Source organism: Serinus canaria, chromosome 25 (genome assembly GCF_022539315.1).
Source record: "Serinus canaria isolate serCan28SL12 chromosome 25, serCan2020, whole genome shotgun sequence".
In the NCBI taxonomy this organism is placed as follows: domain Eukaryota; kingdom Metazoa; phylum Chordata; class Aves; order Passeriformes; family Fringillidae; genus Serinus; species Serinus canaria.
Window position 1 is genome coordinate 6214673 of NC_066338.1, and position 20899 is coordinate 6235571.

General features: G+C 47.8%; 1 protein-coding gene across 1 annotated transcript in view; it reads left to right on the forward strand.

The window, feature by feature from the left end:
• Positions 1-20899, forward strand: part of LOC115485198 (uncharacterized) — a 2106330-nt gene that overhangs the window by 1852523 nt on the left and 232908 nt on the right.

The window sequence follows — 20899 nt, forward strand, 5'->3', positions numbered from 1 at the left end:
TGTCTCACACAGTTTGAGACAACTTAAAACAGGATATTATGCAATAGGTCGTCTCCTCTAAAGTGTTCCTGCAATCCCTTTCTAGCAATAGGAAATCAATACTAGATGAAAGTGGAAAAAACCCCAACAGTTTATTACCAAACAGATTCCCCCCAGGACACGTGTTACAAGAAGGCACCGGCTTCTCCCTCAGGAAGAACAGGAGCTGTCAGGGAGCAGTTCCAGCAGCTGATGAAGGCTCGGTGGCTCGTCCGGCGTTGACTTTCTCCCAGTGGCAGAGCTCCATGGAATGGGCACGGCAGGTGAAGCAGCTGGGCTGGAGCCCCTCGCTGTCTTTTCTCCCCGGCGTGGCTCAGCTCACAGACTCTCGGGCTGGGAGCGGGGCCGCTCCACTTCTGCCAGCACAATGTCCTGGGCTTGGACAAACAGTTTTCTGCCAGGAGAGCCCTGCAGACTGTTCACATATCTCTCATAAAGGCCCAAACCAACTCCATACACTCTGCCTACAGCAGCTTTTCACAAAGGGCTGCAGAAATCCAGGACAGCTGCAAGTGAGTGTCAGAAGGCTCTTGTCTTGTTCCTGTCAGCAGAGTTCTTGATGATCTGATGTGATTTTATTCTGATGTAACATGAGAGCTGAGGTTTTTTTATTGAAATATTTCATGATGAGTAACAAGCCTTGGAAGCATGAGGTACAGGACTGACATGCAAAAGCATGAGCATATCCTCCAAAGTGGCCAGTTCCATTGTCCATTTTATTGCTCTTGTGTTTATTCCACACAATTAAGCAAAACCAAGCTTTTCTTGGAGGCAAAACAGGCATGGGATACACTGTGGTCTCTTGCAGGCTCACCAGGGCTGGCAGTGACAAAGCAAGCAGTCTGCTTCATTGTGAATCACTACAGAGCTGCATCCCAGAGTCGTTTAAGTAGCATGGTATTATTAAGAGTTCCTTTTCTGCATGAGATACAAAAAGGAGATCCCAAATGACCTTCATGCAAGCATGCAGTAAAGAACTGATCCTGCTATCCAAATGAAGTGTTGGCTTTGACAATTACACTCTTCCCATTCATCTTTTGACACAGACACTCCAGGTTTTCCCCCACACCCCTGCAAGGCTGGCAGTCCCTGTTTCCCATTTCCTGTTCTTCCCTCGAGATGGTACAGCAGCTGCTTCGAGACAAAAAGCTCTGAGATCTGGATAGCCTGAAGGAGCATGAAATGCTAATTAAGTGCTCATATTGGTAACACCCAGGTCTGCACTTCCCAGTCCTCTGAAGCAGCAGCAGGAGGACCATGCATCATTCCTGTTGGTGGATGTTCATGTTTCTGGTGTGCAAGAGCAATGACTTTGAGGAGGGAGCAAAATGCCCCTATTCAAACAGTGGGTGTGCAAGGAGATGTGTGAAGTTTCACAGCCTTTTCTAGAATATTTTAGAAATATCTGAGAGAATACTGTGGCATGAAGTAGCTCCCTAATTTTGTCTTCAGAGAAATCCCCAAAGGACACATTCCCTTGCTGCTGATGGCAACCCCATAGGCTCACAGACCAGTTTTCCCTGCAACGTGCCACCTGGCCTGGGCTTTACTAGGCCAGGACTAGACCCAGAGCTAAGCAAACACATGCAGCCAGGTGACATAGAGTTTTTCTTTCAGAAAACCTAATTAACACATTCACATGCCGTTTCTTCTGTAACATCAGAAGCTGGCAACCATGAGCACTTTGCTGTCAAAAGGATACAGTTTGCAGTGGGCCAAGAAGTGTTTTTCCATAAGGCAAAGCAAATTGAAATGTGAAGTTTAAAAGCTTCAAATGACTATGAAAGGAAACTGCAGAATAGATTCTGGAAGGGCAGCATTGCCAATGATCATGTAGCCCACCAACAGCTGGAGCTCAATCCAGAATTGCTTCTTCCAGCTGTGCAGTAATTCATTACCCTGGCAAGCACTGCTCCATGGGAACAAATGATCCCCTAGCTCTGGGCTGAGTGGCACCCAGGCTGCAGTACAGATTTGAGGAACCCTCATCACTTGTTATTGGCCTCCCAGTGCACTCATCCTTCTGCAAACAAGGTGCAAACAACACAGCTGGACTGCTGTCCTGGGCAAATGTACATACAGGTGACTTTTGCAAAGCAGTGCATCTTTTCCCAGTGAAATACAGGACCTCTTCTTACCTAGGAAATTGTGACAGAAGACACCTGTGAGCCAGATCTGTGTGAGACTGCAAAGGAGCAAAGCTTTGGCATTTGGGCACACTTCTCTTGGTTTCTTTGCTGAGGCTTTTTGGGAGCACAGAACACATCCAGGTAGAAACCGTTGACTAGACAGGATCATCTGGGTCCATTGTGCCCAAACAGGTCAACAATTGGCCCCGTTGTAATGCCAAGTAACAAAGAGCAGCACAAATGACACAAAGAAAACATGGCCAAAAAGGAAGAGTAGAGGCCCAATGAGGAAAGGATGTGGTGAGACCCTGGCACATCAAGCGAGCTGCACTTCCATAACCTCTAGGCTAGCAGGTCCTGGTCTCACATTCTCCTCTTGGTTTATTTAAATTTTATTTTTTATTTACGTTTTTTCATCATCAAATTAAAATAGATACAATTAAAATATGTCATCAAAATTTAAAGATAGAATCAAAACAAATTTATTCAAAACTACATCTAAAGAACAGAACATATGTACATCTGTAACTATGAGGCCTAACGCATAAATCCTATTCTTCAAACACTCTTCTGACAGGTGGCAGCTTCTTCCTGAGCTTGGAGGAAAGAGAGCTCTTCTGGATGGGAGGCAAGGACTTTGTGGGTAAGGGAACATCGGAAGTGTCCAGAGAAAACTTCTTGGTAAGACTGTAACCAGTCAGATCTGAAAAATGGAGACACAAAATGTAACAGAGGCCACCATGCAAACCTAAAGCATCTGAAGCTCCAATTTAATAGGACAGATTCCTGCAAACTTCTAAACAGCTGCACAGGGAAACATGCTCCTGCTGGCAGACACTTGAGGCAGGCCACGGCAAAACCCTGACCCACTTCCACAGAGCTACCACAGGAACAGCCTGGCCTCTGGGCTGCCCTGGGACAGCAGGGAGCCCAGAGCCCTGTGCTCTCCAGGAATGGCTCAGCTGCGCATGTGCTCTCCAGGAATGGCTCAGCTGCACATGCACCCTCCTGCTCCTCTCCCTGCCCCACAGCTGCCCTGTGGGGTAGGGAGCACCCCTACAGCTCCACGGGGCACTGGCAGCAGCACAGCTCATTGCAGGGGGCACATGCAGGGCACAGCTGTTCCCTGGCAATGTGCACAGCCTCTCTGGGTTGCCACAAGACCCTTCCTCCCAACAGAGATTGGCCCAGCTCCCACCTCACCTCTGTATGAGGCTGAGCCATGATCCACCCTCACCTTGTCCTCCATCTGGAGTTCCTTCAGGCCCCCCATGCCATGACTAGGAAGGGTGATGGAGAGAGCAGGGGCAGATGCACACCCTTCCTTAGGATTTTGTCATTTTTGGCACGGCTGAAAAGTCACATCCAGAGGTGTCCAACTCAGCACTTGGTCAGCTTTCTGGAGAACATCTCTCCTTCACCAGCCCAAAATCTTGGAGAGGTTTTCCCGCACATGTGGAGGCTTGCTGGCAGCACATTTCTTCAGCTGGGTGCCCATCACCTTGTAGAGGGCACAGGCAAGCTTGGTGGCCACGGTGCGGACGTTGGCGCTTCGGACAGGCAGCGCCTTGTTCTCCAGGAAGGACCAGAGCACGGGCAGGGCGTCGTGCTGGACCACTTCAGGGCTGCTGGCATAAACCCACTGCACAAGCACTGCCGGGAGAGAGACACAGCTTCTTACCCGCCAACCTCAATGCAAACAAGGATCTACCTCTGCTTTTGCTTCTTGCAAGCCTCTCTGGCCAAGATCAGTGAAATAGCACACAGAGCCCCATGATCCAGGAACGGGCAGAGCAGCTGATCATCCTGGAAACAGAACCACCAACCCCTCAGCACTAATTTCTCCAACCAGAGCCTTGTGCCTGAGGCAGACTTCGTACCTTTACTAAATTATCTCACAATCTCTTTCTGCATGAACAATGAATGAAATGTCCAATTGCATTTTATGTCCAGTAACAACTTGTCTAAAGCCACACTGAAGATTTGGAAATGCACCCTAGAGAGGCAAATGAGAGATTTCTAATAAAAGGATGATTCCATTTTTGTACCTTTGATGTCAAGAGCCAAATGTCTCATCTTGCTCTTCCCTTTGCTCAGTGGCACACAGCAAAGGGCAGTATTAGAACACACCTCAAAACTCCAGCCCACCAGAGATGGCTACTGCCTGACAGCTGGATTAGAAACATCAGTGCCTAGCTGGTGTCTTTGGCAGAATGCTTTAGGGGCTTCCAGCAAACAGCTCTTTCAAACCTCAGGGTGCCTTAGATAATTATCCAGACTGCATTGCTGTGGTATTTGAATGCTCCACATTTTAATGCCATTTCCCCTACCAATGTTAATGGCATTTTTCTCTTGCAATGTGCACTGAAATAGGGGCATAGAGAGAGAAAAATGCTATACAAGGGACTGAAATGTAACCAAAACATGAGTGTTTTCTCATATTGTCTCTGAAATCTGCTCTCTGCCCATTTTCTGACCTGAACTGTATCAAACATAGACAAAAATTTACTATCAACTGGCTCCTTGCAACAGGCAGATTTGGCTGAGAGATCAAAACCTGAAATGCTCTGGAGACCATTCTTATTTTCTGGTCAGGCAAAATGTTATCTAGTAGCCATTTATTGTTCTGTGGTGGAAGAGACTTCATTTTCTCTATGCTGTTAATCCACCAGCAGTCATCAACATTGGAACAGCTTCTGAAAGTACCCAAAACCAATTCTGCTAAGCAGGAAAGGGTTATGGTACCCATTTAAAAATGGGAATTCATTTGAGTTAAAATATCATTAAAGACAATTGGTGACTACTGAATGTGAGGAACAGCTGTCTGCTCCTACTAAATCTCAGAGAGAACATCTGCTTTCTCTAAAGTAGTCCTAATTTATAATTAATTTCCTTATTTGAAAAAGAGATCAAACGAACTGCTAAACTAAATTCCCTATGGCTGGAGATCTACTTTATTCAAATGCTCTTTAAAGGGCCTTTGACATTCCCAATCACTGAACATGCCCTTTTGAGATTCCTAATGAAGACACAAAGTGGATTAAACCTTGCATTCAAAGATATTGGCCTAATTAGCAGTGGATTTAGCCCCAGTTAAAGCAAGGCTATCAATCGTCTTCTCTACTATCTATTGAGATTATCCTTTTCCCATTCATTGGCTACCTAGCAAGCTCCTCTGAGGAATCAATTATCAGCTGCATTTGAAGCCTTTTGGACAGTGCTGACAGAGGCAGAGAGTGTTTGCACAGCCTGAAAGGCTCAGTCCAATGCCACTTTGACAGCACAGGCAGGGAGCCCCAGCACTCTGCTTCTGCCCCTGTGCCCCCAGAGGCTGCCTTGCACTAAGTCCCTGCCTCTAATACGTCTGTTGAGTTTTGACCTAAGCTGTGACCCCAGGCTCTGCACGGCTCAGCCTCTAAACTTTCCAAGAGAAAAAAATAAGAATTCTGTGAGGACAAAACAAACTGATGCCCTGAAACAGCATTTGCCACCATTTTCCCTAAAAGATCACAGATGTCCCTGAGCTGCCCAGAGAGGAGCCAGCTGGGGTATTTTTAGCCCCTCCCTTTCCTGGAGGTGGGTTCTGAGATGTGATGCCCCAGTGAGAGCTCAGCCCCCAGGCCAAGCTCTGCCCCCATCTCAGATGCTGCCCAGCTCGGCAGCAGCCAGGGAAAACCTGCCAAATACACCTGCCATGGGTATTGGGCAGGAGGGACAAGCTCAGCACCTCCTGATTTGGAGGAGCTACTCTGCTGTCTGTTCACAGGCGTTCCCTGTAAATACTCCCTGGGAAGAGCTCTTGGCTTAGAAGGGGAGGCCATACCTGTGATACGCTCCGCGACATCCAGCAGAGCTTGGCCACGCAGCTGATTCCATTGGTAGCTGAACTCTTTCAGCAGTGATACTTTATCTACAAGAGAAACACACGTTTCAGCTCACTTGTCTGAGGGCATAGGACAAAGGACAGTGGGGAGGGAAAGGGCAGCGGCAACCCCATTTTATAAAATCAAGTCAATTTCTGCTGATTTTTTAATTCTTTTCTTCTTTCTTCCCAGCCTACTTGGCAGGGTTTTAAATTCCAAAAGAAAAGCTCTCCTTCCACATTTGTAAATTCTAACTGGTCTGCTGTACCAGGAGCTATGTTCAAACATTTCACATCAGGGACCTCAAGAGTTCAGTCACAGGGAAGCAGAGAAAAGGTTTTGCATCCCAGAGCAAAAAGGAAGAAGCTACTTGGGACACAGAAAGGCACTGAGTCAGGCAGTTTGTGAGTTCAAAGAGCAGCTAGGGAGGAGAAAGTGGAAACTCCCCTTGAAGACCTGCCTCTTCAACACTCCATTTTTCAGACCTATTTCCCCAGAGCAGAGCTGACATAAATCTATGTGGCAAAGGAATTTAGAGCAGCCCTTGCCAGTGTAGTTATTTGCTATTGCCATCTTGCCCCATGCAAAACAGCACGTGGAACAAGGCATCATTGGCAGCTGGATTTATACCTGTTTGTTATAAAGAAATGAACTTGGTAAATCATCAGATCCCCTTTGAAAAACCAAGACAAAGGAGAAAGGTGGAAAATTGGCATTATGTAGAGCCTTCCTGGTGGCTGCTCTGCAGAAGCTCTAAAGAGCCAGTGTCCCTTCATGCCAACAGCAAAGTTATTCATTTGGGAAGTCAAACGGGGCCCAAGCAAACTCCAAAACCCCTTTGCGTCTGAACTGTTGCAAAGCTGCAGTCTGGGATCTGCTCTTCAGACAAGCAGCACAGAGCCAAGGGTGCCTGGGACTGTTGGGAAATGCTGCTGCACATTCCAGCCTGTTGGGGACTGGTGCATAAGGACTGCACCTGCACAGCTTCTGGTGGGTGTCAGCTGGAGCATTCACAGACAACAGCAGCTCCCAAGGAACTCAGGGTTCTCTTGTGCAGGAGAGACAGAGACACAGTTGAGGAGAGTCCCTGCCAGAGCTCAGCCTTACCCAAATGAGCAATGGATTCATCCAGTGCTTTCACAGCTGAAGCACGAACCCTGGGATCCTTTGAGTTCAGGCTCCTTGTTATTCCTTCCACCAAACCAATGATCACTGGGTTCAGGGCATCTTTCAGGACACCTGTGATTTCAGCCAGCACGTCCAGAGCCTTCTGCTTCACCTTCTTGTGGCTGTCAGATATTCTCCGGACAAAATAATCAAAAATCTGTAAAAAGAACAAGCAATGTGAAAGCTGGATTCAAATGCCCTTGTCTGAAGAGTGGCTGTAACAGTCAGCAATGTCAAAGATGAAAGTCATCCTTTCTGACAGGTCAGCACTTGCTTGCACAATTTCACTGTTTTTCTGTGGGCCACTCACTGGAATGGTGGTTCAGCCTCATGCTGGTTGAAAGATTTTCTTCTGTTTTTATGAGGTTTGGTTGGGGACAGAATAGTTCCTATGGTATTTCTCTCCATCTATAAATCATTATATCAATTCCATTTATTAATGCTAAAAACTACCTTTGCTTTGGATGGAAGCAGGTGTTTACAATGCCTGGTTTTCTATATAGTTGCCTCAAGTACTCAGGGCAATTATGATTTTGCCAAAACTATGGTTGGAGAAGATCTAAATTTTCTTTTATTAGTCTCAGAGACAGTGTCTGGAGAAGTGCAGGGCTCTGATCAACTCTTCCAGGATCCAGACCACTTCTCTAACTAACAGGTGGACTCCTGAAATGTAATGTGCTGTACAGCTCTCATTAGAGCAGGTTCAGTCCCTTGAAAGCCACATTATCAGGCACCTTTTCCTGGAAAAAGGGAAAAAGCAACTACTGGGAAGAGAAGGCAGACATCTGTTCTTAGCTGTTTTCTCCCTTTTCCAAGAAGAAAAAAAGGCCCTCCAAGAAGGGTGAGCACCATCTTTACACAAGAGGAATAGGAACAAAAATGGATATGAGTAGCCAGAGCTGTGCCTGAACCAGAAGAGATGGAGTATATAGAAGTATTCTTTAAAAAAACAACTGGGTTTAAACCAACCCAGCCTGATACTTCTCTTCCCCATGCAAACCCATTTTTGGTCCAGAGATTAATTGTCATGCTTTCAGTGGCTGGATTCTCTTCACTTCAACCAACTGGGAGTAGGAAAGAGCAGCAGTTACACCAGCAAAAAATTCTGCCATCATCTGATGAACAGCATCAACAGGCACCTGCCAGACAAATACAGCTGGACTGCAATAACTTGTCCTGAAGCCTGGGCCTGAATTACATTTGTCTGGGTAAGAGGGACCAGCCTGTCCCAAACAGCCAGGATGTAGTGCCAAGACACACTGATTTACCTTTACTGCTACAGGCATGGGAAAGGAGCTGAAGGAAAGGAGCAGTGAAAATATCTTACATACTTGGAGAATGTTAGTGCAGATGAGCTGGGGGCTGGTTTTGCACAGGTCTAGGAGGAGTGCCACTCCTTCCATCCGTGTCTGAAACCCCTTGGCTTCCAGGAGATGGTAAAGCTTCTGGAGCAGCTCCGTTTCTTCCACAGCTGGAGGTGACGTGACCTGGGCTTTTGGATGGTGTAGGAGGTGTCCATCAGAGGTAGATTTCACCCTGGGAAGTGAAACCAAATGAGGACCTGTTGGTGATAATTATCGTAGCATGGCATCCCCATTGTGGAAATAATTAGCATTGACTCCATGATTCCAGAAGGCTGATCAATCACTTTATTATATTATACTATACTATACTATACTATACTATACTATACTATACTATACTATACTATACTATACTATACTATACTATACTATACTATACTATACTATATACTATACTGTACTGTACTATACTATACTATACTATACTATACTATATATACAGAAACTCATCGCCCTTACAGACAGTCCAATACAGCCAGACCAGATTGGTCACTTGAATCCAAAACACCATCACCAGTGGCCAATTATGACATTACCCTTTGGTAAACAAATCTCCATGGCACATTCCACATGTTCACAACAACAGGTGCAGCAAGTGAAGATAAGAATTGTTTCTCATTCTTTTCTCTGCTCTTCTCACAGCCTTCCCCAGGACAATGCCTCAGAAAGTTGTGCCTGCTGCTCTCTGTGGAGAGAGCTGCAGCCACAGATTATATCTTCAGTTAATTGTGAGCAAAACATCTTGAGCAGCTTTCCTAATTATGTGATTTCAAGCTGGAAAATCATGAGGCTCTGAAGAACAACGCGGACCTCATGACAATCATCATGGAAGACAATCTGCAAGTGACATCCTCGCCAGTGCTCACTCAGGAAAACCAAGGATGAGATGCATCTGATCTATCTTCAGATGGCTGCCAAGGCACACAGGTCACATTGCTTTGTGGAGAAAGAGAGACACTACTTACAAGTTTAAATGCCTCCTCAGATGGGACGTATGTGTCCTATAATAAGGATACTCCTCACTCTGGAGAAGTGTCTCTACAAGCAGGCATGACAATCTGGAAAAGTAGCTCAGATGCATCTGAACAGATAAACAGGGCCATATGTGAAGGATTCAGAAAATCAGTAAGAGAGATATAAACAGAAGCCAGACATCCCAGAACTACACTCACATTGCATTTGCTTCCCTAGAGACTAGATCCAGAGCATAACAACCCCACAGGGAACAATTCTCCTGAATCAAGCTGTCTCTTCCATGAGCACAGGAAGATGCTAGCTGTGCTACTGAGGCATGTGGTCACTTTCCTGCCACTGCTGGGCATGACAGAGCTAAATAAATCCCCTCTGTTATCAGAGGAGAACCGGTACAAGTAGCTCTGTAACTGCCATGAAGAGACAGCAAGGATGAAATTCCTGTCTTAAATGCTGACTGTAGCACAAGATGAAATTAACCAAACATGCTGTCCATCAAGAAAATTATATGAATAACAGAAATATCAAGACAAAAGTCCACATTGAGACACCTGTTGACTGAAGTTGTTCAGGAATTGCCTTCCTACTTAGTACTCAAACTTGATACTGTTTGAGGGTAAGAAAACCCTGATTCAGCCAGGCCAAACCACATGGATGAGAACTGCATCTTTGTGGAATGGCATCCTGCTTCCACACTGAGATTTCTCATCAAAACACCCATCTAAAAAGGATGACAAAAACACCCCTAGTTGAATTTACTTGTCCCAAGTCAGGCAGCAGAAACTTGGCCCTCTCCTAGCCTCCACAAAACAGCCCTTGCCACTGCACTGGTTCATCTGAGCTGCAACCAATGGGTGTCTTTTTGTCTCTCCATTTTTGCGGAAACCTCTCCAGAGAAGTTGTGCTCAACACAATGCAGAAGTAGGCATTTTTTTATCCTAGAGCATTTGTAAGGAAAGGAAACAATCTGTGGCATTGGTCATCTCTGCCAGAAAGATTTTCCTGAGGAAGAGACATGTAAAGCTTGCCATGTGCTTTGCCACATCTGACAAAAGTGCTCAGTACCGTTTGCTAGAAGACGCTGTGGCCTGGGGCTTCTTTGAGCCATCGTTCCTCTCCTTCACCGGCTCCTTGACAGACGGGCGTTCAGCCCTCTGGTTTTCCATCCCCTACAAGGACATAGAGAAACGCCATCAATCTTTAGACTATTGAATAGGAAATTCCCTGTTTAAAACACAAGTTAGAACCAGGATCACTGCTACCAAGGCTTAGGGAAACATTTCCTAACTTACAGAAGGAAACAGACCCGAGATTCGGTGATGCCAACTCTTTGTTTTCAATAGCCCAAGGCAGGGTATGGGTGCTACCAGACTGAGCAACAGTCTAAAATTCCAAATTCATTAGTCCTTAGCATAAATGGGAATAATGCAAACTGATAGGCAATGAGTATTTGTGAAGGAAGCAGCAGTTGGACTCTTTGGGGGTTAATCCATGTGTTGGAAGTCAATATGGTTCAACACTCACTCTCCCTGTGCCTGCACAAAGACATGCTCCCTTCTAAAATGTCAATAAAAAACCATAAAATCCGCCCCCCAAACAAACAAAGGATTTTCCACTGGATGCTGCTGAATTCACCAAGCTTCTTCCAGCTCCACAGGGCTTGACAGCAGGGCAGTATTCCCAAAAGACAGACAGCAATTGTAATAACTAGGGGTGACTTGAACATCTTCTGCAAATTTGGAAATTTTCTTGGCACTACTACTACCAGTGCCTTGTGCAAAGACTCTGTTATCTTCAGAAGCACTAGTCTCACTTAGTTGCTTTACTGGGGGCAGAGTAGGGAGAGCATGGTGGGGTCTTACGCTTAAATGTAATCCCATTTTCTCCTCTTTCCCTTTCCTCTTTGTTACTATTATTGAAAATATTCAAAACCCAACTTTTCCCCTAATAATATCAGTTCCTTTGTGGCCTGCATATGAACAGGCTGAGGATTAACAGCTCATTCCCAGGAGCAAAATGATTCAGCAGAAGAGGAATGAGCTAAAGACACACTGGGTATGTTTGATCTCATATTAGCAGTGGCAATACTTGCACAAAGGAGACATTTCTCCTGCCAAGCACTTACTTTCTTCTTCATTCTTGTCAGGATATCTTCCAGGTCATGGGTGGAAAGAGATCGTTCCAAAAGCAGTTTGAATTGTTGATCTGTGAGCAACATCTTCACCATCTCCTGTCCATAATGCCTAAGGAAGGCAGGAAGGCAGGCAGGAAGGAGGGAAACAGAAGAAAAGTGAACAAACAAAGGAAGAGTGTTAACAGAAGAGGCTGATGTCTAAAACTCATCAGCTGCAATCCTTGCATGAGAAGGCATTACCTACCCAGCAAAAAGGGAGATTTACCTCCACCTGACACCACACAGTGCTGTCAGCTGAACACAAGAGGCAAGAGGAGAATGTGGGGCAACAGAAAAATACCATTTCACTCTGAAACTGGGGGTGTGCTTCTGTGGCATCAAAGGATCCCAGGAAACAAGCAAAACACATCTGCTTTGTTGTCAGAGCCTGTTAGCAGTGTCCTGCTGCCACTGCACAATTATTTGCCTTTCTTTAACTGGCAGGGAAGCCAGGACAAAACTCCTCATGCATCCTCTTGATTATTCTATACTATGTGTATGCACATGGGTAGTTAGTTGCTCTGGTGTTCTTGGCAGCTATTAATGGGAATTTAATCACCAAAGGAAGGGGATTTTCATGGTTTGGGGTGATTTTGCCACTAGGAAACCACAGTTTTCTTGGTTTCCTAGTGGCAAAGAAGAAATGTGGAGCTCACTGAGCCACAGATAATAGCATTCTAGAAATCTGGACAAGAGGTTTAGAAAGACTGAATACATTGGCTAAAGACCTCTGAAATATTTCTAGGAAAGTCTGAAGTTAATGAGAAACAGATGTTTGGGATCCTTCAGTGATGAACATCAGCCAACACTTTGGCTTTGTGTTGTGCACCTAAGGCCAATCAAAACTGTTGGACTGGCTCATCTTTTGATCTCAGGAAAGAATCCTTCAAGCCACAGGAAGTTGGCAAGGCTCCTTCTCACTGGCCAACCTCAGGTTACCCAGTACAGCCATTTGCCCAGGCAACCCAGAGCAGCGGTCACAGCACCAAGGCTGACAGAGCCCAAGAAGCGTTTGGACACCGCTCTCAGGCACATGGAGTGACTCTTGGGCTGTCCTGCACATGGCCAGGAGCTGGACTTGGTGACCCACATGGGTCCCTTCCAACTCAGCATATTCCATGATTCTATGACCCTTATTCACACCGTGAGGTCACTTCATATTTCCTTTAGTTTCCACTCTTTTGTGGTTTCACCTTTATAGCCAGACACAAAACGGTTTTCCTGTTTTAGGAGGTGAAATGAAGATCATTACCTTGTGTCCATGTGACAGTCCTGAGCAAGCTTCCCTGCCACGTGTGCCAGCCTCTCAGCCCTGGGTGTGCCTGCGAGCTTCGTGACTCCAATTCTCTCCATCAGGGACAGGAGGAGTTCCGCCGCACACTTCCGCACCTGGGCGTGGCAGCTCCTGGGAAGGAGAGAGCAAACCCTGGGGCACAGGGAGAAGGAGCAGCAGCAGCACAGGCCTTGCCCAGAGCCTGCTCCCTTTCTTGCTGGGGGAAGGAGCTTGGGTTCTCCTTGTGCCTTCAGACACCTGCAGAATGTTCTGTCCTCAGATAAACACTGAGTTAGCACTGTATAGAAGGCCTGCCTGCACGGAAGAGGGAGGAATTCAGTCTCCCTGCACTGTCTGGTACTCAATTTCTTTCCCAAAATTTACTCAGAGAAAGATTAAGTAATAGGTCACATATAAATATTTTAGACATTAAGGACAATTGATGCTGACCCATCAGAGGGCACCCACTACACAGAGCTGCAGCAGGATGAGGCACTTTCCACCCATTCATCCCCAAATCTGCAGACCTCTGGAAAAAAAACAAATGCAGGGAAAACAGTGTGGGCCATGAAGTTGCAGAATATCCAGCAATGCAGCCTGTTTCTTCTGTGAGGCTTGGCAGTGGATCCATGTGAATGTTTTACCCTGTTCCAAAGCTGAGGAAAGGGAGGCAGGCAGTTTAGCCAGGTTGTCCTGTTCTAGAGAGTGTCTCTTGGGAACTATCAGGCCCAGCACCAACACTTAGGGCAGCATTTGCTTCAACTGTCCCATGGCAGTCAGCCTGTGAAGGTGCCTTTAAAGTGATTCATCATCTCAAGGCTAACATGAAACATCAGTTTGAATAGAAAGTAGAGTTCAATGGCCAGGACAGTCATACAAGACTCCTTTTGGCAGGAGCTGCACCTGCTGTGCAGGCTGTGCCACACCCAGCACATTCTCCCCCATGTGCTCCACACCCCAGCAAGGACCCTCCTCATTTCTCAGGTAAATGGCATCATGAGGATTTGTGGTTTTCCCAGGGCCTCTGTGGTTAGCAGTGTGAAATACCAAACACTGCTCTCAGCTGCAATTGCAAATGTCCCTCTTCCCACAAAAGCACAAGGCTCTATCCTTAGCCTTTGCAGGCACTTTCACTTCCCCACCATTCACCACATCTAGGAAAATCTGACAGACTGGGAGAAGTCCAGGAAGCAGCAGCAAGCTGAGTCAGAGGAGCTTTAGTTTCGGTATCAGGAAAAGGTTTTTCACCCAGAGGGTGGCTGGGCACTGGAACAGGCTCCCCCCCAGGGCAGTGGTCACAGCACCAAGCCTGACAGGGTTGAAGAAGCATTTGGACAGCAATCTCAGGCACTTGGTGTGACCCTTGGGCTGTTCTGTGCAAGGCCAGGAGCTGGACTCGATGGTCCTGATGGGCCCCTTCCAACTCCCCATATTCTACAGGTCTGTGATTCTGAGAACTAATAGGCTGCAGGAAGGCAGAAATAGGTGACAAGAGGAAAGAAATGAGGTTGATCAGAGAATCAAGTCCCTGAGTACACAGAAGATGCAAGATACAGGACCCTTCCCTCCCACCATTCCCATTCTCTGTCTCATCCCTTCCCCATCCCACACACTAGAAGGTGAAGAATATCACTTAAAGAAGAAGAAGAACCTACTTGACTCCCATGTCCATGAGGGCAGTCATTGCTCGTGCAGGAGTCACATTCCCCACCATGATCCCCAGGGTCTGACTGGCTGCTTTCTGAACAAAGTCTGGGGAGTTGGACACCATCTGGAGAAGGACCCGAGCAACCTCATCCACCTCAGAGTCCATGTTCTTCTTCAAGGTCACAAAGAGCTCTCCCAGAGTGACAATTGCAGAGTAGGACACCTTGGAACGGAGGTTGGTCACCTGGGGAAGCCATGAGGGGAAACATAAGAATCACCTTGAAAAGAAAACCAGTTGCCTTTCAACAGAAGTCCCAGGAAATGAGAACATGTCCCACTTTGTCTAGAGGATCCTAAAAGTACAAGAGGAGCAGGAGAGCACAAGCATAGAAAGGCACTTACTCTGGCACCAATTTCTGGCCTCAGACCTGCTTACTGCAGGCCTAAAAAAAATATTTCACTAAAGTGTTCTACTTAACCCTTCTAAAATGTCCAGAGCTTTGATTTTAGGCCCTTTCACTAGAAAATTAAAGCAAGGGCTGCTTTCAAATCATATAGGTAAAAGAGTCAGTGTCTCCTGTTCAAAAAAGCAACACCAGCAGTTGAAGCACTCAGCCAGGAAACAGACAACACAGGTTGTCTAAGGTCTACAGACTAATTTGCAGTGTTGAATTACAGCTTGGGCAGAGATGGGGACTCTGGCAAATAATGTCATTAGTGTCTCAGATTCTGCACTTGCACATTGCTTTATAAAGGCACCACACTCAAAGACGAGTGTCAGATACCCGACCTACCAGTAAATACAGCTACATGTACCCACAGATCCTGCAGGTAGCTGACAGACATTAGAAATATCAGGTCTAAAACAGAAATGAAGGCAGTCCCTGAGCACACATGGAGATGAGCAAGCACATACCTACTCTACACACCGTGTATGAAGTATGGGGGACAATTCAGAACAGTGTTCTCACCTCGCTGGTAACTGCCAAGCAAACCTCATGGAGTCTACAAAGCAGGACCTCTGAATGGGACCCAGCCAGGTGTTTGATGCTGAAGAGTCCTTTCTCCTTCAGCTCCCTGAAAGGCAGAAGATTGATTTTTCTCTCCACCAAGGCAGCACCCTCTGCAATGAGCAGGCTGGCAGCTCAGTCAAACAATGGGAGGTGCTTTTCAAGGAGTGCTTAATGAAACCAAGGAAGGCGTTGCCCCAGGATGCTGTGGCTGTCAAAGGCATTCACAAACCCAAGAGGCAAAGAGAAGGGTTTCGGAGTGGCCATTTAGGAAGACAGCCTTTCTGAAATCTGTGGCACATGAGGCCCCTCTGTCACTGCTTCCTAGAAGCTGTGAGGCCGGGCCATGCTGCTGTTTCTTGTCACCTCCCTGTATCTGTCCCTGAGACACAGTGCCACTGGGCTGTTGCTGGGACATTTTCCTTCTTTGTCAGCCCCAGCAGGCAGTTCAGCTGGGAGAGTCTGCACTGGCACTCTGGAGCTGAGTTTCCACTCTATGATCTGAGCCTCTCTGTCAGCCCCTCCACTCCACCTCACACATTCCCCAAAAAAGCAGCAGGATGTCCCAGGAGATTCCACCCCTGGGCAAGAACTGTTGAAACTCTGGCTTTTCCCAAAGCCCCCTACCTAAAACAACCCCCACAACAGCAACATGTTATTTAAAAGGTGCAAACAACTCTGTCTCTGAGCACTTGCTTGGAGCAGGCCCTCAGCTACAGGAAGGTGTGTGAGGCATCAGGGCTGCAGCACAGGGCTGGTGACCAATCCCACGGGCACCCCTGAATGTCATCCGGACCCCCCACACCTGCAGAAGCTCCCTGCACCTCACAGGGCACCAAAGAGAAATGGGGAAGAGAAAGCAGAAGAGAAAGGGCAAAACAAAGGAGATGCATGGTGACAGATTTTTCATGTTTATCCCTGTGAGAATGAAGCATCCAGCAGGGAGTGATCAAAAAGACATGAAAAAGAAAACCAATATCACCTAACATTTGTAGGGTTATCTGCTCTGGGCCTCCTTCTGCCTGTGTAGAATTTTGGGACACATGGTGAGTGTTGACAAAACATCTCAGGCCCATGTGAAGCAGTGACAAGGAAAAAGTTGAATTCCAAAAGTGCAAGATTTCTAGAGGATTTTCTTTCTTTTTCCTTCTCTTCTGCCATGAGCCCTTCAGGAGTAATGACAGGCTGAGGGACTTGAAAGCACAACTCAGTCCATTTCTCAAAACCAGGAGCTCCCTGGAGCTGCCTCTGGGACTGCCATGCAGGAGGTCACAGGGAGACCCTGTCACCTGCCATTGCTGTCAGCAGTGGGAGCAGAGAGGAATCTTACTCGGTCCCACTGGGCCAGGGCCCAAGGCACCCAAATCTCTACACTCAAAACTGCTGCCATCCTGCTTCTGCCTTCACCCAGCAAATCATCTCCTTCCAGACTTTGTCTCTTCCCTCAACATTTCCTGTGCAGCTCCATGGAGCAGCAGGCACAGCCAGGAAACAGCACGGACCTGCTGCAGCTGGAGCACTGCTGCAGAGCAAGGCCAAGAAAAGGCTGCTCTCCAATCTTCATCCTCTCCCTGCTCTGCAGTGGTTTCACCAGTGCCCTTTGGCCCTCTGGGCTCTCAGGGCTCAGAGGCACAAGCAAGACACGCCTCTGACCTACCTTAATGCCCAAGAGGGACACAGAGTGAACAGGGCCTTTCTTACCAGTCATGGCTGCCCAGCAAGGAGAGTGCCTCCTGCAAGGACTGCTGTGGGTCTGAGGAGGCTCTGTCCTTCTGCCCGTGCCCACGGAGCGGCTCCTCTCGGCGCTTGGCAGCAGTGGCCATCTGCGAGGTCACTGTGAGGAGAGGGTCAGCCATGGGCGCTGCAGCCCCGGGCAAGGCCCCCGCCATGGCGCGGCCTGCAGCCCCATCTCCCAGCCAGGGCTCCAGCTGGTACAAACTGGCACTGCCTCAGAGACTTCCCTGCTGTCTGGCTCCTGGGGCTCCTTGCTTGCTCCCAGCCTGCCCCAGCTGGGCCCAGCTCCAGGCTAAACCTGACAATTGCCCCCGCAGCGCCAGCTCCCAAGTGCCCCAGGTGCCACAGCCAGCGGCAGTTCCTGCGGCTGCAGAGCTCCCGCTCCCTGCGAGGCAGCGCTGACCAGCAGGACTGGCTGCCCAGAGGGAACCCCTCAGGTGCCCCTCTTGTCTCAGCGCCCTGATTTCCCCCAGCCCTGAGGACAGGGGCACTCTGCAACTCCCCGAGGAGAGCCCTGCAGCTGCCTGGAGACAGCACCAAGCCAAGCCTGACCAACCCAGCCCTGCTGGGCCCGGCTCCATCCCCACGGAGCAGCTACCAGGGAGCAGCCCTGCCTGACCCTTCCCACCTGACAGCGCCTCTGTTCCCATTGACTGCAAATATTCCAGACAGCAGGCAGCTGAGTGCACATACATTTTGGCCTGTTATTGGGAAGGGAGTACTTGATGGATTTTGTTCTTTCCAAGCATCATGAATCTTTCCTCTTTCAGAGGTACACACTGCCTGTATTTCAAAGTTGCTAAAGTGAAATTCATTTGCCAACTAATGGACATGTTTGCAAACTCAGCAGTTTCTAAGCTTTCTCTTGTGGAAAAATGCAATTTCCAGACCAGAGAGTTGATAAAAAAGCCTTCCAAATGCACCCTGAGGATAAAAAGATGCAAATACAGATCCACATATTTGGCAGATGCACTCTCTGGTTAATCAGTTGAGCTGGGTTTGCCTTAATTGAATGTTTTGGTAAGGAAAAGATTTACAAGGTATGAGAAAAATCTGATGATAAATGCATTTCTTAAGAAACCCATTCGTTATCAAAAGCACTGTCAATCAAAACCTTCATGTTGTGCACTCAAAATCGCATTTTCTAATGCGTAGATGAAAACAGCAGATGAACTGCTCTAGACTCTGGAGGGTTTTTGTGCTACCTTGCATGCTCTCACAATGTATGGAGGAGCCATAACATCAAAAATATTCAGAGGGGAGCTAATGTGGATGTCACTGAGGTGCCCCAGCCACTGACACCAGTGATGTCCCTGCAGAAGTATGCAGACATACACATCCAGATTCACTAGGAATGGAGAGCCACGCCAGGCTAGTTCTGGTCAATTCTGAACATGGAAGCAGCATCACTAGAAAAGAGCATTAAAGAATCATTCCTAGCTCCCTTCTTCGTATCTCACCCTTGCTGGGATCACAGCCCAGGCAGGCTACCCACTAAGGAGAGACAAGAGCCACTGGGGACTATCTGCTGTCTGCTGCTGGCAGCAAACAGCCTGGGAGCAGCAGGCAGCCCCTCCTGGCTGTCACCTGCTGCACAGGGGGGCTGTATTTGCTGGGTGACACGGGAGGCACTGCTTGTTCCCTCTTGGCACTGCAGGCTGTGGGATGTTGGCAGCGAGGAGCCATCGGGCACTTCTGGGAGCAGCAGCACGACTGCACCAAGCCACTGACTGCCCTGCAGAGACAACCCTTGCTGGAGAGCAGAACAGCTGGCTGCACAACTGGACAGCAGCACAGGCAGAGGGCCCAGATGGTGAGTGAACAACTGATCGTGGTGGTTCCTGTAGGTGCACAGTGAGCACACCCTGGCAGACTGCCCTGCAGCTCATCCCTGCAGTCCCAGCTGCCTCCTGGCACCAGTGCTGTAGTTTGGACTCTCAGGAGGGGCAAAAGCCAGAGCTTAGGCCTTTCCCACTACTTTATTCAGTTCAACTTTCCAGTGGATCTGTAAGAACCAACTGCTCCAGTACTACCAAGCTGGAGTAACTCAAAAGTAGATGTGCTGTTCATTCTCAGGACAGACTATGGAGCCAAGATGCCAGCTGTGCTGGCTGAGGCAGGAAGCAGTTTGTGCTCCTTGTGCAAGGAAAAGCCCATGTGGAAAAAGCTGCCATGGAGCAGGCTTACCTGAGGAGCTGCGTGGGAAGCTGCCATCCCCATGCATGATGGGTGTACTGGGCAGTAAGGGCACGTTGTCCTGCTTCCTCACAACCTTCTTCTTCAAGGCACTACCAGGGTGTTTTCTCTGCACTCTAGAAGCTGTGCCATCGACAGGTGGTAGGCTAAAGTCTGCAGGGACCAAAGAGGAGCTTCTAAGTGGAGAGTGCTGGACAGGGTGACAATGGAAATGGCCAGAAAACTTGCTGGAGAAGAGTAACATCTCTTTGTTATCTCTAAAGGGCTTCAAGTATAACAATAGCACACTAACATGGGACAGTGTTCACAGAATCACAGAATCCAAGAAGAGTTTTGGTTGGAAGGCACCTTTAAGCACCATCTAGTCCAACCCCTTTAAACAGGGACATCTTCATCCTGATCAGGTTCCTCAGAGCCCCATGTAAACTGGCCTTGAACACCTTCAAAGATGGACCAACAACAGCTTCTCTGGGCAAATTCTGCCAGCTTTTCATCCCCTTCATTAAAAAAAAAATCACTTATATCTAATCTAAATTTACCCTATTCTAGCTTCAAAGCAGTGATGCTTCCCCTAAGAAACAAGGAAACCCAGAATTGCTTTGCTTTTGTTTTCCTGTTCCAGAGGCTGGCAGGGGCAGTTCCCAAAGGAAAGTGCAGATAACCTTGTGTGATGCCCTCGGGCTGAGTGCTGCCTCCTAAGGGCCCTGCTGCCGCCCTTGGGCAGAGCTCATAACCCTGCAGGCAGAGCCCCTCAGCCGGGATTCAGCTGGGAACGCTGCTTGCTCCTGGGGCTACAACAGAAGCCCTGGCTGGGGCTTCAGCACAGCTCTACAGGGCCAGCTCCTCAGCAGGGAGTGGCAGGAGAAGGATCTCTGGAGCTTTCATTAGAAGGAGCTGAATTTTGTTTCTCCCAGGTTGCACCCTGGTTGAAAAGCATTCTTTTGGACTCCCCTTCCCTGGAGGCTGCTCTCCAGGAGAGAGTCTGTGTACTTTGCAAGACAGAATTTTATACTCTGAAAAACTTTAGAGCTGAAGGGGGGAAGCTGATATTCTGTTACTGACTCAGTGAGGCCATGGGCAAGACACTTCATGCCTCTGTATTTTTCTTTGGGAAAGAGAATTAAATCCCAAGCAAGCTTCCACTCAGATGCAAGTGGAACAGCCCTCCAGTCTGATTGCAACACTGTGCAAAGGGCAATCAAGTGGTCAAACAGGACCACCACAAGTGTAGCCACCACTTACTTGCTTCAGCTGCATCCCCAGGCTCGACTGTCTCAGGAATTATCTGCAAGGATGTTTTCCTTTCTCTCCTTTTCTTCATCTCTCTCTCCA